General features: G+C 39.3%; 1 pseudogene; it reads right to left on the bottom strand.

Moving 5' to 3' along the window:
* Positions 1 to 3,853: 3,853 nt before the first annotated feature.
* Positions 3,854 to 5,977, bottom strand: LOC149199297 (arogenate dehydratase/prephenate dehydratase 6, chloroplastic pseudogene; annotated as a pseudogene).
* Positions 5,978 to 6,372: the final 395 nt, after the last annotated feature.

Genomic DNA, 6,372 nt, shown 5'->3' with positions numbered 1-6,372 from the left:
CGGTTGCCCAAAACCTAATAGGTGATTTTCAAACCATTACATGGAGTCAAAGAAGAATAAAAATGTCTGCATTTTGTAACCCAAGTGCTCGTCTAATTCATGCTATTACTTTTATGATTCGAAGGTTTCAAACACGCACACTTTTGTCAGTCTTTAGGCAAAAGAGAATTTCAGACATTTCAACTCATGCCGTTTTGTTCTCTAATCAATACTCATCAAAACTATAAGCCATTATATCCATAGCAGTAAAGATCAATCAATTTTCATCAAATTTGTATTTTGTGTACTTATTTGTGTTAGTCTTTTAGGCAATGAGAATATCAGAGATTTAAACTCCTGCCCTTTTAATCTCTAATCCATCCTTAACAAAATTATAAAACAGTAAGAACCAACGCACATTCAACAAACTTATACTCTCTGTGTATTGATTTATCTTTTGCAAAAGGCATGCGGTACACAAATTTGAACAGATATCCCAAAGAACATTGATCTAAAGACACAGTCATAGGCATTAAGAACATCCATGTAAAATCCAATAAGTCATCAAGCAAGCATGCAGGTGAAGGTTCTGAAATCATTGAATTGATCTGAAAATCTGATTATATGTTATATGCAGATTACCATTACTAATAATAGAGCCATCAATCCTTCCAAGTATATACAAATGTACCAAGGATTACTCTTCTGGTTGTCTTATTCTTAGGAATTCCACTTTTTGAGCTACGGTCTTGCAATAGTATCTACATCTTCCCAGGAACGTTTGTTTCATCTCTATCCATGTCTTGATCGAATTCCTTCCAATCCCATAAACTACTCCATCACATGAATCTCTAACGTGGAGGGGAATATGTTTAGGCTTGTTATACTCCACATGGTCACATTCATGTCTGGATCGAATTCCTTCCAATCCCATTAACCACTCCATCACATGAACCTCTAACGTGGAGGGGAATATGTTTAGGCTTGTTATACTCCACATGGTCACATTCATGTCTGGATCGAATTCCTTCCAATCCCATTAACCACTTCATCACACGACCCTCTTATGTGGAAGGAATAATTTCAGCTTTTGTTCATACTCCAGATAGTCATATCCACAATAACCTCAAATTTGAATAGGAATAGAATCGATGCTTGCATAGTCTTCCACCGCATAATGGTAGACATTTGTACAGATTGCTTTCCCTTTTCTCCATAATTCTTTGTTTGTGGATCGCACAATAAGGAAAGAGATTGTGTCATCACTGATGCCTTTGGCTCTGTTCCGGGATATTGGAAAAGATGTCTTCCTCTGCAGTAAGGAATGGAGAATTTGATCCTTTTTTCCCTACCCTATCTTCAAATAATATTTTTGTTCTACTTTTTTACGTCTTCAGAAAGTTGGGAGGTACACATCCCCTATAACAATGTCAAAAATGTTAGGCACGATCCAGGGTTTGAAATGCTTCACTCAAAATCCTCCTAGAAACTTGTCAACAAGTCGAATATGATCACATATATTTCTGACCACTCTTTCAACCCCTCAACTCTTCAAACGCAGTGTTGGATTTGTTTTTGGTATTTTCTAATCTATTATTGTTAAAATCCTAAAATTAACAATCTACTTCAAAAAAATAAATGCCACTAACTTCCAACTTCATACATTTAAGAGCTAAAACATCAATTGAATACTGTGAAAACTTGAAAAAAATACTGAAAATAAAGCAAACCCAAGGGGTGGGGGGTTCTTCTGTCATGATAGGGGCCGGTCCAATTAACGATCAACCCAAATGCATCTACAAAAAGATAACTTTACCCACACTCAGATTGTTTTAAGCCATAAAAATATGCATCGATCAGTTTCCTTCCTTGCCTTCTTTGGTGAAAAGTAGGGTTAAACAGTACAGAATGTTCAAAAGAAAATAAATAAACTCCTTGAATTCTATAGGCCAAAACACTCGATGCAAATCTGCTTTTATAAGCACATACTAGGAAAGAAAATAAACAAACTCGTGAAACTATGCAACAGGTGAAAAAATAGATAAAAGTCTCTAACTTCCAAAGAATCCAAACCGACTATCTAAGATGATGCACATAATTTAGATTTTTAAATTTTATACCAGAAATGAAGACATGGTTTTCAAATTTTAAACCAGAAACGAAGACATAGTTTTCAAATTCCAGAATAAAAATTTGAAATATCTAAATTATACCAAATTTTGTGTTTCACATTAGGAAGCAATATCTAAACTGTACATTTTGTGTTTCACATTAAGACGTAACCCCATTTCATTTTTAAATTCATTCCTCATTAAAATATAAAATATAAGTAGCAGGAGGAGTTACTTGGGGTTATCTCAGGTGGTTAGGTGAAACAATTATTATCCTTCTTACCCAGGTTCAAATCCCTGCTAGTGACATGATGAGCTTTGATGTTTTTGATGTGGAACAATTATTATCCTTCTCACCCAGGTTCAAATCCCTGCTAGTGGCATGATGAGCTTTGATGTTTTTGATGATTATGATGTAATGGCTTTAAACCTGAAGAAAGCACTCTTAAGTGAGTATAACTGTACGCTGGCCTGGTACCAACAACCTCACTCTTGCCTTCAGGTTGAGAGCAAGGCTGATTTCTTTATAAGAAAAGAAATAAGTAGCAGAAGGAATCTGAACTAGTAATAGGCCCAATATATAATTATAGCACTCATTCACAGTCATGGCCATTCTTTGCATATTTATAACCATGAATTAGAAACTCAGAATGCCACAATTAGTTGCTAATTTTCCATGGATGACAACATGTGTGAGTTGCCTCATTTGGCCAAAATATGCTTACTTGACAACCACATTGTCCAAACTGAAGCTGTAAACAAAATAAAACAGTTGCACACACCTACCAGGTGCTCTTCAGACTGTTACATCATACATGCAACCAAAAATAGGCAACCAAGTCCAAGCAGAAAAACATATGTGCATTTTGTAAACCATTTAAGTGCTCATCCAATTCATGCTAATACTTTTTATGATCCAAAGGTTTCAAATACACATACTTATATCAGTCTTCTAAGCAATGAAAATATTTGACATTTAAACTGATGCATATTTAATCTCTAATCAATGCTCATCAAAATTATAAACCATGATATCCAGAGCAGTAAAGACCAGTGCATATTTATCAAACTTATATTATGTTTACTTATTTATGTTAGTCTTTAAGGTGACGAGAATATCAGATATTTGAACTCATGCATTTTTAATCTCTTATAGCTTCTCAATAAGCCAGCCTTTTTAATCTCTAATCAATACTCATCAACACTATAAAACATGATATCCATAGCTTAAAGATCAATGCAGATTAATGAAAACTTATATTCTCTATGTATTTATCTATCTTTGGCAAAAGCCATGAAGAACACAGATTGAATAGATATCCTAAATGACAATGATCGAAACACACAATCATGGACGTTCAGAGCATCAAGTAAAATCCAAGAAGAAATCATCAAGCAAGTATGCTGGTGCATGTTCTAAAATCATTAAATTGATCCAAATATCTGATTATATGCCTGTACTCAGAACATCATTGCTGAATATAGAGCCATCAATCCTTCCAAGCCTATTCAAATGTACCAAGTCCAATGTCATATATTCTGGAGATGAATATGAGTTCAAATATCAAAAGGCACACTGTAGGTGCTGTAAGAAAACGATCAAGCCATTCAAGTAAACACATGCACACAAAAGGACTGCTATGGGCAGGAAGTTTAAGACCCAAAAGGCATAAAGTCCACAAATTCGGACAGATATCTCAAAGAACATTGATGTAAACTCATAATCATAAACATTCACAACATCCATGTAAAAGTCCAACAACTGATCGAGGAAATGTGCTTGTGCAGGCTCTAAAATCATTAAATTGATCTGAAAATCTCACACGTCCATAGACAGAGTATCATGACTCGTAAGCGAGTCATCAATATTTTCTACCCAAATGTACCAAATTCAATGTCATGTTCTCTCGAGATGAATATGAACTTGAATACCCAAAAGGGCATAACTATAGGTGCTGTAAGCAAATGATCAACACATTCAAATGCATACATGCACAGAAAAAGGGGTGGGAGGTCTAAGACCTGGATACCAAAAAGAAAGAGTGAAGTTGAGTGAGGTAATTATTTATTTGGATCCAAATCCCAAATAACGAGTGAAGCAGAGCGTAAGGTAATTATTTATTTGGATGCAAATCCATTTTTAGGATAATAATAGCTTGTAATATTTGGATCCAAATCTTCTTTGGCTGGCTTTGGCTAGATCCTTGATTAAGATAAATCTATACTAATAATAATTATACAAACCAGAGAAATACCACACAGCAGGTAAATAACAACCCTTCAGTCTACTGCCGGTAATAAATCACATAGATAACAACCTCAACAAGAAAGAGCATGCTTGGCATGACACCGATACCTCTGATACAACTGACGATATTCATTTAATCAAGGGTCAAGGGTGTGGATTTTGGGGCGGGAAACATAGCATCCTAGCACCCGGACAAAAGTGGCGAAGCGTCTTACCTCTTCAAGGGCCCGTTGGGCATGAGGGTCTGCCTCGGAAGCTTCAAAATCTATATAGAAAACGTACTCGAACTGCCTTACGGCGGCACCGCCCTTGGCATCGATGTCGAGAACTCTGAGAGGGGCGCTACCTTGCGGATTCACCTCCAATTTCGTCAGACTGATGTTGTGGAAGGAGAACACGGAAAGCAATTTCAGAAGTACATCCAAACCCCCTTCGTGCGCAATCACGATGCTCGTCTTCCAGGCGCGGTCAACGCCAACAACGGCGCCGACCCCAACGTTGTCGTCGTCCGTATAGGGTTGCCTGGCGAGCACCAGGAACCGAGTCACGTTCCAGGGCTCGTCCTGCACATTGCGGGCCACAACGTCGAGGCCGTAGATTTCAGCGGCCCTGCAGCTGGCGATGGCAGCAGTGTCCCTAAGGCCACGGGAGTGGACGAACTCCGCAGCACCGGCAGTGTCATCGACGGCCTCACGGGTGACCACATCGAGCCCTAGCTTTTTGAGACCGTGGCTGCAGTGCGCCAACGCCATTGGATGGCTCATCACGCGGCGCACTTGCTCCTTCCGAACACCGGGCGCCACCAGCAGGCAATAGTTAACGAAGAGCCGAATCTCCTCCACGATGTACAGGCTGTGGTGAAGCAACAGGTCGTAGTTTCGAACCGCGTTGCCCTCCAGGGTGCCCTCTACTGGCAATATGGCCCGATCCGCCTTGCGGGACTCCACGGCCCAGATAGCATCCTCGTAGCCCTTGCAAGGCACCCCCTCGCAACCAGGGTGGGCCGTCGTTGCTGCTGCCTCACTGAAAGCCCCAGGAATCCCCTGATACGCTACCCTCACCTTCTTCCGTACACCATTGTCTCCCTCAGTCGCCCACTTCGTATCCCTGCCCCGGTTGCTGTTACCGTTGACGGCCAGCGTTGCCTGCTTCCCTCCCATTATCAATTCCGCCGCTGCACACCGGCGCTTCTGATAAAACCGCACATGCACACCAGGCCAGACTGGGAGGGATTCGATCGCGCGACTCCTGCCATCGGTATTGAATCCTGATCCAAAACACAGTTTTGTGGAGGCGGAGAGTTTAGCAGCCATGGTAAACAAGCATTCTCTGCTTCCTATTACCGGAATTTACAGTCCTAAAGCCCACCACGCGGTTAACGAATTGCAGAAGCTAGAGCAGCTGTTTTCTGGATTTATTGATTGATGGGAGTATTACACTGCCGAGATTTGAAAGCCGTGCATGACTGTTAGAATTAGACTAAGAGGGCATGAATATATATGGACGCTGATGTCTCGGCTTCAGTAGATGTCTTGTTTGGTGGCAAACAGAGAAGATTGGTTCACATGTCCAAATTCCAGAGTTGTCAGGAGAACGGTTGTTGAGGAAATTCACAATGGAGATCAATTATTGGGCATCATCTTGTCCATTTTGGCGAAAATGATTTTGGCATACGCTGAGGTCACAATTACAGGTGAAGTTTTCATAAAATATACATAAATTTTTTGAAATCTGTGTCATAGTTTTTAAGTCTTAATTTTATGTAAATTTGGATTATAACTTTCAAATTTTAGGATCTTTGGAAATTTGGGTTATAATCTTTGAGATTTAGGATTTCGGGTAATTTGGAATTTTTTTTTTGGAAATTTGAGTTATAATTTTTACGCTTTATAATTTATGTGATTTGGAATTTTTGGTAATTGTAAGAAGAATTTTGGCGAAAATCACATGAGGAAAAACTTTTGTCTTTCGAACCAACCAGTGTAATTTGACCTGGGTCCGTAGGTCAAAATTAGTCGTTGATCGACCGTTGGA

The sequence above is a fragment of the Pinus tabuliformis genome, chromosome 2_1 (assembly GCF_031772625.1).
Source record: "Pinus tabuliformis cultivar Carrire ecotype Pingquan chromosome 2_1, CPIR1, whole genome shotgun sequence".
NCBI lineage: Eukaryota > Viridiplantae > Streptophyta > Pinopsida > Pinales > Pinaceae > Pinus > Pinus tabuliformis.
Note: the sequence above shows the minus strand (reverse complement) of the source record. Positions and strands in the feature narration are given on the sequence as shown.